Source organism: Periplaneta americana, chromosome 5 (genome assembly GCF_040183065.1).
Source record: "Periplaneta americana isolate PAMFEO1 chromosome 5, P.americana_PAMFEO1_priV1, whole genome shotgun sequence".
Taxonomy (NCBI): Eukaryota; Metazoa; Arthropoda; class Insecta; order Blattodea; family Blattidae; genus Periplaneta; species Periplaneta americana.
Window position 1 is genome coordinate 141668339 of NC_091121.1, and position 13393 is coordinate 141681731.

Consider the following 13393-nt stretch of genomic DNA (forward strand, 5'->3'; position numbering starts at 1 on the left):
ATGGAACAACAAATGTTTAAACGTTTATATTGTCAACATTTCAGATACGTTAAGCATTCTCATCAACATTTAAGAGATTAAAAATAAGACTAATTTATCTTGTCAAAACAGGATAATTCGATTTTGTGTAAGCAATTATGTGAAGACAGTTTGAAGGTGAAGTCACTTCGTCGTCGTTTAAATCCCTCTATTATCCACTTAGTACCTCATCAATACATCACATATTTCTTTGTACAGAGGAGGGACCCGAAGGCTTACACTGCAGCCTGAGGCTTATTGTGCTTACCACTGCTATTCTGTGAATGATTGGGTAGCCGAACGGCCACGCTCTTGTACAAGTACAGCACGATGCACCCTGAACTTAATCCGGGCTATTGTATGGATGATGATATGTGAATTAATGATGGCGAAATGAATCCGAGGTCCAATGCCGAAAGTTACCCAGCAATTCTGCCTCAATTTCTTGAGGGAAAACCCCGGAAAAACCCCAACCAGGATTTGAACCCAGTCCTGCTCGTTTCATAGCCAGACGTGCTGACCATTACTTCACAGCTGTAGACTATCACATATTTACTTAAAGAGTTTCTATTTACATTGTTTGTACGTTAGACTAAGGAATCCTAAAGCATTCAAATCAGTGAAATTATTTTCATTTGTTAAGAAAATGGGGATTAAGCTTTGATTCGAAATTTAACGTCAAATTAGAGTCCTAATGGCTAAATTATCTCATTTAAAGGCAACTATAAAAATAATATTTTTTGGACATGTCCGAGTTTCGACGATTTGATTCCATCCTAAGTTACATTTTGATTACCTTGCCGTTGGTTGTGTGTGTCACACTCCTGCGTGGACTTTAGAACTGTTTTGTGTCATCCAGTGCCGTCAGATTGCGTTCCGAGAATTTCCTTCCTGATTGGTTCGAATTTCCCTTTCACAAGTAAAATTTCTCACTACAGTGGAAGCTCTTACGTTCGACAGAAATCCAGTTCGAAATCCTATATTTCGACTGTTTACGTAGGAGAATTAGACACGCCCCTATACGGGCATTAAGAAATGGGTTTGCCATTGTGTCTTGTAGTGATACTTTTGTTACAGGAAAACAAAATATTTTATTGATTAGGTCATCCATATTGATCACTGATTTTAAATTAATGAACTCTTCTTTTTCTATTTGAGAATTGTGCCGTTTGTGAGACGGAACTGTCGAAACCCACTGTGGTACTAGAAGAGCATACACAAGTCTCGGGGCGGGCAGGAAATCCAAGTACAGTACTGTATTCGTTGATGGATAACCAGTAAGAATTTGTATTCATTTCACCTGCCACACCCACTACCCTTATTGGACAGAACTTTCAATTCTGTTCTGTCGAACTTAGAGTCCACTGTGCTTCTGATATCTTCATCTTCACTGTCAGACATAATTGCAACGTCATTTAAATTTACACTTAATTTCATTACCGGTAGATAAAATGGTCATTGGTTATGTAACATTCAGTAAATGTGAGTTCGGTAATTCGTCAGATATCCCACCCAAGTCACAGAATAAGAGAATGAAAGATCAATAAAAAATAACCTGACATTTATATGACTCAAGTTACGACACAAGATTTTTCCTCTTCCCGACTCTCTGACCATTGTTTCTCCTTCCTCGAACCAACTCTCTCCAACGAATATTCGGAAAAAAATCACACAATATTCAACATTCATATTAATTCTCTACATTAGTTAGGAAATGTGAAAGAAAAACAACAAATAAAGTGATTCTAGATTAAACTTTAAAAGGTGCAGAAAGTGCTAAAAATTCTCTTTTTGATAATGATTTTCTCTTTTTTCTTCAAAGCATCAATTTTTCCCTTGAATGTGGGAAATTTCCCTCCATCTGACATCACTGGTGCCATCTTATCAGAGCTCTTCCGTATTAAAGGTCCTAAAAATGATCATATGATGAAATATTTTCATCAATTTTCAAGTAGAATTTCCCGATTCATCACAAGTTCTTTACTCTCTCTCTCCCTCTCTCTCTCTCTCTCTCTCTCTCTCTCTCTCTCTCGTACGCATTCTAGTATCAGTACTGTACACCACTGTGGAGTAACGGTTAGCATACCTGGCCGTGCAACGAGCGGGTCCGGGTTCAAATTCTGGTTGGGATAACTCATCTGGTCGAGGTTTTTCCACCTCATTAAGAGCAAATGCTGGGTAACTTTCGGCGCTAGACCCTGGGCTAATTTCGCTGGCATTACCACCTTCATCTCATTCAGACGCTAGATAACCTTAGCAGTTGATAAAGCGTCGTAAAATAACCAAATGAAATAAATATATACCACTATTGCTTCCATTTCGTAAACTGGAGGTTCTCATGCTTTGCTGGAAATATATCTCAGGATGTACATAGGCCTAATGCAGTTTTCTTTAAATATTTCGAAAAACTCCAATGTTGATGTAATTAATGATGAATAGACAGCGTATGCGGGATGACGTAAGGAAAAACGAAGTTGTTTCGTATAAAAGTATATGGCACGTGCCGCGTCGTCCGTCTTTTGCGTACATGGCGAGTACAGCAGCGTACAGAGCGAAGGAACACAGGTCCGTTCATAGTAATATTGCAACGCAATGTGTGAAGTTGTGTTATCCTGCTCAAGTATTTAGTGCGCGTTGAATAGTATTATTGTGCTGATCCATTCATAATGTCGAAGGCAAGACGTTCAATTCGTTCAGAGATACGAAGTATGGGAGTGACATTTTATGTATTAACGAAGACAAAATCGTGTGTAATGTATGCAAAACTGAAATAAAAGCCAGAACGACTCAGGCAATAGAGAAACATTGCAACAGTACATCGCACAGGAAATGCGTTGAAATGAAATCTGAGGAATCATCATCATCATCATCATCATCATCATCATCATCATCATCATCATCATCTAGTTGTGCGGGAAACGATTTGCAAAGACATGTGCAACATGATGCTCTGTGCAAATATTCCTCTAAAGAAATTAAGTGATTCCCATTTTAGAGGTTTTCTTCAGAAATTCTCTCGGTACAGAAACTGTTCAAGCGACAGGCGAAGATGATTTAGCTTTGGCAACTTACGAGAATATATAGTCGTTTACTGCAACGCTGGTAATTCCATCAATGATGGCGAGGTATATGCTACAGTACTTCATTTTGCTTTTCCTTCTGACTGTACGGAGATACAATAGCATGTAGACGTCGTCTGTTTACGTTTAAAACCTGTTGAGCCAATGGTCTGAATGAAAAAAAAAAAAATGTAACATACAGTAAATGTGGACCTACATTCAACGATAAGTCATCCCGCATCCACTGTCTAATGATGAATTATTTCAAACTACATTGTCTTCATCTTTTTTAACGAATTGAAATAATGAACACTGACAATGTGGAAAATAACATCATCAAAGCGCAATAAAACACATTGTTATTTACTGCAAAGGATAGTCCTTCTACTGTATTCCAAGTATAAATGTCACATTTAGACAGTGATATTAATAATGCGATTTTTTTGCATATCTGTAACTGTCCCCTGATGTTCCGATACTGCCGCGTAATCAACTTCATCTCGGCCTACTGTGAACCCATTCATCACGCATCCATTTCATCACTACGAAGTTCGAAAATAAATTAACATGCGATTCACTAACAAAGGAAACAACTCACAATGCAATTGCGAAGCCAGGTTGTTGATTCGATAGAGGGCAAATGTCGTTCACCCCTGACGCGACGCCATTTTTAATGATAATATGCTGAGGCATATCAGTGCCGTTCAATACGTTCAGATCATCAAATTTAATAACGCGTAAAGTCAAGATAAATCATTATGCTTTCTTGCCAATATTTTGCTGGAAGCACAGATTTATATGAAGTATAAAATCCATGAGCGTCAGCTAAAAAATAAACTGTATATGGAAAACAGCACCCTACAGCTGTCAATCTATAGATTTCTGTATCAGGGGTGGGAAATGGAAACACTGAGGTCGAGTCTCGCACAGTCGATAGTGTATGCAGAACGTTAATCTAACCAACATTAACGGCAGCGGGGTATTAACACAAACAAAAATTATGGAAAAATATGCACCAACACTTTTGACTATATCTACCACAATATTTATGATAGCCATACATAAATTTCATCACCGAATCTCGAAAGAAAGCAGAATTGAATGACATACAGTTCACTTAATTTAGATTATTTATCTGTCCTAAATAATTTTTAATTGTTGCAACAAATCGAAAATACACTGAAACATAAGATCACATAAGTACAAATTCCTCGTAAACTAATCTTATTGGTCTTAATTTTTATTATATCTTACATTATATATACAACTATAAGAAACTCAATTTTTACTTAATTTGAGGAAGAGTTGTCGGTTTTGTGATATTTTAAAAAATTCTAGTTAGGAAAATATAATTTTCACAGCATGTATAAAATTATGAAACTAAATTAATTTTCAAGTTATAAAAATAAAAACTGAGTTTCATTATCACAAGGTAATATGTAAGATCTGGTAAAAATTTGGGACCAATAGTATCGTTAGTTTACCAAGAAAATGAACCCATGTAATATTATGTTTAGGTATATTTTCGATTTGTTCCAACAATAAAACAAATTGTAAAGGAAAAATTAATAAACTAAATTAAGTGAACTATAAGCCATTCAATTCAGCATTATTTCAAGATTCAGTGGCAAAATTTATGAATGGCTATATTAAATCTTGTGGTCGACGTTGTCAAAAGGGTTACTGTATGTTTTTCCATAATTTTTGTATGCTTTCGCAACCCTCCGCCCTTAAAATAACTAGTGCATAATTCTACCGTCGTATGTCTGATACGCATTTTGCGCATGCATTTATGGCCGTTGCAAAAGTGATATTTCGTGTTGTGTACCTAGCGTGTAGGTCATGCGAAACATAAACTATAGCCTATACCGTACGATGTGGAAGGACAGCAAGACGTAAAGGTAAGGAGTTAACACTCATAAGCAGTGAAACTCTAATTAACACTCCACTGTGATGCACAAGAAGCAGAAAGGTAGAATCCCTGGTAATTTATTGTTCTACATACGAGAGAGGTAATAGCTGTAGCCATTAATTTCGTAAACCAACGTCCACGGAGAGCCGATACAGTACTCCAATGCAATAATAATAATAATAATAATAATAATAATAATAATAATAATAATAATAATAATAATAATAATAATAATACTTACTGGCTTTTAAGGAACCCGGAGGTTCATTGCCGCCCTCACATAAGCTCGCCATTGGTCCCTATTCTGAGAAAGATTAATCCAGTCTCTATCATCATCTCTCACAGCCCTCAAATCCATTTTAATATTATCCTCCCATCTACGTCTCGGTCTCCCCAAAGGTCGTTTTCCCTCCGGCCTTCTAACTAATATTCTATATGCATTTCTGGATTCGCCCATATGTGCTACATGCCCTGTCCATCTCAAACGTCTGGATTTAATGTTCCTAATTATGTCAGGTGAAGAATACAATGCGTGCAATTCTGTATTGTGTAACTTTCTCCATTCTCTTGTAACTTCATCCCTATATTCTTCATAATAATAATAATAATAATAATTATTATTATTATTATTGTTATTTATTTATTTATTTATTTATTTTTCTTTGCTAATGGCGGGTATTTGACTTTTCGTCATTCACCCATACGAAGTCAGCTATATAGACCAATTTAACAACAGAGTTGTTGCCCAGGGAGCGCCATAGGAGGCTGGTCTACGCTATACCCGCGATGAGAAGAGCTGACGATGGAGATTTTTTGGGATGCCACTGAAAAACTGGAGCTCCCGGAGAAAACCCCGTGTTAACTGGATCATAAATTTGCCCAACAAAAGTTATAAATCGGGATACACCAGGGATCGAATCCGCGTCCACAGGGTTAAGTCCAGCACTCTAACCACTAGATCACTGTAGCCGAAAAAAATAGATATATTATTGATCAAACCATTCACTCTGAATAGGGCCACTCTCATGCACAGAATATATGTAAATGAGAAAAAAAGCCCCTTTATGAGCATAATGTAGATTATTTTAAAAATACCTTAAACATTATTCAGGTACTTGGCTTGTTAATTATGGCTCTAAGTATTAGTTACCAAATTCCCTTATTCAAGAAATTGCCATAATGGTAATAACAAATCAGGTCAGATTTCATTCATTTTATTTTATTTCATTTCATTCATCACAGTTTTCTTTCCAAGGGAGGTCTTTCACTGCAAATCCAGCATTCTCAAATTTTCCTTACTATCCGCTTTCCGCTTTCGCCGCATACGTTCTATTATATCCTAATACTATCATCGATATCTTCATCTGCCCAGAATGTTTGTCCCGTTTACCATTCCTTTCAGTGCATGGGTAGTTTTTCCATAAACAGTGACCCACCCAATTTATTTTCCTCTTCCTGATCAGTATCAGCATTATTCTTTCTTCACCCACTCTTTCGAGCACAGCTTCGAGCACTCTTTCGAGTATTGGTAGTGGTCAATATTTGGGGCTAAGAGGGATGAAGTTACAGGAGACTGGAGAAAGTTACACAACGCAACTTTATGCATTTTATTCTTCACCTGACATAATTAGGAATATTGAATCCAGACGTTTGAGATGGGCAGGGCATGTAGCACGTATGGGCGAATCCAAAAATTCATACAGAGTGTTAGATAGGATGCCGGAGAGAATAAGACCTTTCTGGAGGCCGAGACGTACATGGGAGGATAGAATTAAAATGGATTTGATGGAGGTGGAATATGATGGTAGAGACTGGATTAATCTTGCACAGGATAGGTACCAATGGCGGGCTTATGTGAGGGCGGCAATGAACCTCCGGGTTCCTTAAAAGCTGTAAGTAAGTAAGTATGTAAGTGAGTAAAGTAAGTAAGTAAATAAGTAAGTGGTAGTAGCAGTAGCAGTAGTTTAATTTCCATTACACAGATACAGTGTTTGGACATTTCTGTCTGTCCATTTCACACGCTCCATTCATCTCCAGATCCACGTTACAAATACTTCTAGTAATTTATCTTAACTTTGTCGTAATGTTTATGTTTCTGTCTCATAAAATTCCGCACTCTACACAAAGCACTTCACTTAGTCTTTTCCATAGTCCTTTTTCCAGAGGTGCGCAGACGTTGCTCCTTTTTCTATTAAAAGCTTCCTTTGCCATTGCTGTCTTCCTTCTGACTTCCTGGAAGCAGCTCATGTCAGTACTTATAGTACACTCCAAGTATATGAAGCCGTCCACTTGTTCTAGTATCTCATTTCAAATTAGAGGTTTAAGTTCTGTCGTTTTCTTCCGATAACTAAGGCCTTCGTCTTATTTGCATTCTTAATGCATGCATAAAAACATGTAATATTTAAGCCTATTATATCCAAATAATTATCAATATTATATAAACTCTTTGTCCAGTATACTGAGCCTCTGTTCTAACCTCAATGGAGGAACATTTTGTGAATGAATGAATAATTATTGAATAAAGTAGTAATATACTCGTGTAAATAATCAATCTTTTGAGAGAATAATGCTACTTTATAAAAAATATGTTATGTGTGGTATTAACTACTTGGCGTTTTAACTGCACATACGTACAGCTCATGCATTATGTCCAGACACTCCCCCACTCTTCCTACAAAGCTGCGCACGAGATCGGATGAGTCTACTTACGAATTGTAGGGGGAATGGGTTAGCTTTGGCCTTCAACTCGGTAGACACACTCTCAAGCTTCCCTTCTACTCCTACCCCCTCAACAGAAACGTTGTTCCCGTACTGCGCATCGCGATTGTCTTGACAAAATGCATGAGCTGTATCAAATTTCGTTACAAGTTGCTCCGAATAAAACATACCAGAGTTTTTCATACGTCTGAGGCCCATCCTTAGTATCTTACAATACATCTTTGCTACTGTTCGTCTTCCTGTGGGATCATTCCCAATTTTTCTTTTTTGTAAATAACTTGCTTTGTGGTCGAAGATTCTCTTGTTCACACAATAACAGCTATTCAGCAAGCCTAATTTATCTGTAGATTCCGACAGAACTGCAGGACAGTCTTCAACAAACATAGTACACAACTACAAACGGGTTGTACAGATTAGTTACAAATAATGTGTATAGCATTGTCACAAATACTGTATATCCCATTTCACGGAAATATCGACCATTCCAAGTGTAAAAATAACATTTCCATTACTTCTTCTGTTATAAACATTTCGCGTTATTTTTCGTGGAGATCCGATGTAGTTCAGAACCCACATTATCGATTCTTACTGCATATTTGTTCAATAAAAAGTCGAGACATTGAAATATGGACATATTTTAAAAACTCACTTCAGACTGAACGCCAAGAAATAATGGGTTTATTTAAACAAGTGTGCTGGCTACAAGTAGAGAACGTAACTAAAGTACATTATATATTTGTACTTTTACAATAACCAAGAAAGACGCGGAAACATAAATATTGGAAATAAATAGTTCAAATGTAAAAAAAGGCTGGGAGTAATCATAATAAAACATAGTAAAATTTTTAAGTTACTTGAAACTTGTTTAGTAAAGTTGGACTGAACATTCTGTATTAGGATGGAGTGAAACTATACATGAAATAGTTTTTTTTATCCATTTTCTAAATGTAATAGTTGCAAATATCTGTATTTTCATTTAACTTAGGGATATGAAAAATATGGATTTTCTATATTTAATTTTGAGGTGCCCCAAGGGCTTTGAAGTTTCTTAAAATTATAATTTTTTTGTCGCATTGTATAGTTGTTCTATTAATTTGTTTTTATTACATAGCTAATGAATTGCTGTAAAATCACATATTTAAACATTATTCGGAAGGCTCTAAATTGGGGTTGCAGTATACAGTATTTCTGAGGGGATCCAAAGGGACATAATAGGGGTATTTTACATAAAATATGACAAAAATTCCATTTAAGCCCATTTATTTCTTTAGCTAGAATTTATTCTTGTTTTCTTTTTCATTCCTTTCTGAGTGCTAATTAACTCAACAGGTCCAATTACCATCCTTCTTCCTGTTCTTTGCTCTAGTAAAACATTCTTTCTTGTTTTGGAACATGGCGGTCTTTATCACTATTAGGCCTACACTATTAAATATTTTTCGAATTTGCAACTGCATATATCAAATAGTTCGTTTGCTTCTTCTTTAAATTTTGTAATGTTGTCAGTTTAGTTGTCGTCAATATGTCGTTTCTTACAAGGCTTCATTAAGTTTGCGTATTGATCATGGTAAGCATTAATCAGTTGTAATATTCTTGTATGACTGACTTTCGGAATTTATGCCTCTACCTGGATTTCCTTACTTTTGATACCACCTCTCTCTGAAATCTCTTCAATAGTGGATTTTTTTTTTATTTGAAGTCAGATTTTAATTCATTTTTTACCATAGGTAATATTTCGTTACGTCATGTTAGGTAGGTAATTGTGATGGGTTCAGCCTCTCTGGCATTGCGAATACAGGGTAGAAGGTGAGATTTTCTGTATTAATATTACAGATATTCTGATTTAAATACCTTGCAACATAAGAAAAGTGAATATCCATTGCTTTATTATATTAATTGTATATTACATAAGAGTTTTATGATTATTCCCAATTTTCTTATAAATTGAGGTTTTTGTGACGCTTCAAAATGAAACAACAGGAGACCAAAAATATGCCGAATCTTTTAACATGTTCCTGGTATCGTGTTCAGGTTAAATCACTGGAGAATGTTCTCTCTCCAAAAAATCCGAACCTCAAAATTTTGTGAAAATTTCGAAATATGATGCTCTTGGGGCACCTCTAAATATTAATCTAGAGGAAATATATTTTATATTGTTCTTTATGCACGACCATGCCGAAATGTAGTCTAGTAATTATACACCTGGTAGCAGCCCTTTAATGGACCTCATTAAAGTACACCTATTCATTAAAGTTCAGGTTTTCCACCAATCAGAAAGCATTATTGTAGCAATATGAAAGCGCAAGTATCGATTATTCTCGGATATGCAAACGAAAGACAACTAGCGAAACGTCACGGAGGATGGTAATCCAATACTTTCGCAGAAGGTTATGTTCTGTTACTATAATAATTAGCGTTAATTGTAAATAATATTCAATTAAATTCAATTTGTCATCTCGTTTCTTAATGTCTAATTCAATTCCCAGGTTATATCAAGATTAATGTTCATTTTACTATCTAAACTATATCAAGGTCAATGACATTTGTTCCTCGGAAAAAATCAATACTTTGGCGTCTGCGCACATCTAACAATTTACGAGATATTGCACAAGGTCACTTCCGTTCCTCAGTCAGATAAGAATAATATGAATACTTATGAATAATTACAAGTCAGAAATATGGTTGAGCATAAAAAGTCGTATGAAACTTGCCTATAATTGTAATTAAGACGCGAGTATGTTTATGAAACAAGCGCAAGCTCGTTTCATAAACATATTCGCGTCTTAATTACTACCATTATAGGCTCGTTGCATAATGTACCGTTATGATATCACCTCACAACTTTTCCCTGGTATTACGTTTTGATTCCATAAACTCCACATTTTCACTCCACCCTATTCTGTATATCCAGATATCTTGTACATATAAAAACGGTAAAGGAGTTCGTATACGTACCATTGAACGCTGAGTAAGCAGGGAGATGCAACCCTCATGCTTGCTTGACCTCGACACTAAGAGGAGTTGATGTGGTCAAAACCGTGCTCCCACAACCATTTACCCGAGAAGAGACACTCAGTGGATCCTCGAAACGCTCTAGGAGTTATAGGATGGAAAACCCTGGACTCTTGCTGTCCCTGGTCTATCGACGTACGAAGCAAACTCCTTTCCGCAACGTAGCCCTTCATACAGGGGTTTTCAAAAGTAAAGCAAAATTACAACTAAAATTGAATAAGGAAATTGTGGACAAAACAAATTCGGAAATGTATTTAGAAAGAAATATTTTTAGTTGCGTGATTGGGAGAAGAGTTAGGGGCAGAAAAGATATCAGATGATAGACATTTTCCATCTCAAAAATTGCAACACTGCTACAGTCCACACCCGTGGAGTAACGGTCAGCGCGTCTGGCCGCGAAACCAGGTAGCCCGGGTTCGAAACCTGGTCAGAGCAAGTTACCTGGTTGAGGTTTTTTCCGGGGTTTTCCCTCAATCCAATACGAGCAAATGCTGGGTAACTTTCGGTGCTGGACCCAGGACTCATTTCACCGGCATTAACACCTTCATTTCATTCAGAAGCTAAATAACTTAGATGTTGATACAGCGTCGTAATATAACCCAATAAAATAAATAAAATTCATTTCATTCAGACGCTAAATAGCCTAGATGTTGATACAGCGTCGTAAAATAACCCAATAAACTAAAATAAAAAAAAACAATGCTACAGTATTTAATCATAGTAGTAATTTAGGCCCAAGAATATACAACAAATTACTATTTAAATATCCTAATCTTGTCAGTTCTAATAGTTCTAGTATTAAAATTAAAAAGTTATGTATGGATTTTATAAAAATTGAAAAATTGTAAATTTAAATTTATATATTCTTATTGCGTAGTAGACATAAGACAAATTGTATTATATACTTATTAATTTCAATTCAGGAATCCGCCCCTGAGCACGAGTTCCACTCTTCCAGGAGCGAGCTAAAGTTTTTCTGTTTATATAATGTATTTTATGTTACAATTATTAGCAAAATAAATAAATACATAATTAAATAAATGAAAGAATGAATAAATAAATCAATAAAATTAAATAAGTAAATAAGTAAGTAAATAAATAAACAAATAAATAAATAAACAAATAAATAAATAAATAAAATGGATCATTTTAAAGTGGGATAAACATGTTTCTTCTTACAGTAACAGAATTCGTAAAACAATTTATGAATTTGTATTTTTCGCTCTTACATCACTACAAACATTTTGTATAAATTAGAACTGTATTAAACGACTAAGTCAGACTTTCAATATTCAATGCCTACTGCGAGTGTAGGTGCAAAATCACAGATGTTGGTCAACGTGAAGTAATCTGCTGCGTTAGAGGATGGCAGGCGTTATAACGAACCTATACCTCGGAAATTGTGTCATGTGTCCATTAATATATAGGTTAAACGTAGTACAAAATGTATTGAAATACCCGTTAGAAGGACACAGTTAAAGTGGAGAAAAGGTCGAAGCGGAGAGGGAAGGCCGAAAACAACGAAAGAGGGGCAGAATGCGAAGAACAGTCAGAATGAGACGAGGAAACGGTGGAATGCGGAGAAGGACAGGCGAAATGAGGAGAGGGAGAGGGAGAAAACGAAGAGGGAGAGTGGAATAATAAGAGGCAAAATGCGAAGAGGTAAAGGAAAATGCGAAGCGGGACAGGCGGAAAGCGAACAGGGACAGGCAGAAAGCGAAGAGGAAAACCCTGAAAGCGAAGAGGAAGATTTCGGGAAAGCCTGAAAGCAAAGAGGGAAAGTTTCAAAGCGAAGAGGAAAAGTCTGAATGCGAAGAGGAAGATTTCGGAAAAGCCTGAAAGCGAAGAGGAAAAGTCTGAAAACGAAGAGGAAAAGTCTGAAAGCGAAGAGGAAAAGTCTGAAAGCGAAGAGGAAAAGACTGGAAGCGAAGAGGAAGATTTCGGGAAAGCCTAAAAACGAAGAGGAAAAGCCTGAAAGCGAAGAGGAAGATTTCGGGAAAGCCTGAAAGCGAAGAGGGAAAATCTGAAACCGAAGAGGAAAAGCCTGAATGCAAAGAGGGGAAGTCTGAAAGCTAAAAGGGAAAGTGTGAAGATCATATTTAGTTTCAGATCAGTTGGAAATATAACAGAAAAGGTTACATGATTTCAGTCAACTTCGATAAGTTGCTGACTGAAATCATATAACATTTTCTATTAAAAGGGAAAGTCTGAAAGCGAAGAGGGAAAGTTTGAAAGCGAAGAGGGAAAATCTGAAAGCGAAGAGGAAGATTTCGGGAAAGCCTGAAAGCGAAGAGGGAAAGTCTGAAAGCGAAGAGAAAAGGCCTGAAAGCGAAGAGGAAAAGTTTGAAAGCGAAGAAGGAAAGTCTGAAAGCGAAGAGGGAAAGTCTGAAAGCGAAGAGGCGAAGAGGGAAAGTCTGAAAGCGAAGAGGAAAAGCCTGAAAGCAAAGAGGGGAAGTCTGAAAGCTAAAAGGGAAAGTGCGAAGGTCATATTTAGTTTCAGATCAGTTGGAAATATAACAGAAAAGGTTACATGATTTCAGTCAACTTCGATAAGTTGCTGACTGAAATCATATAACCTTTTCTATTAAAAGGGAAAGTCTGAAAGCGAAGAGGGAAAGTTTGAAAGCGAAGAGGGAAAATCTGAAAGCGAAGAGGAAGATTTCGGGAAAGCCTGAAA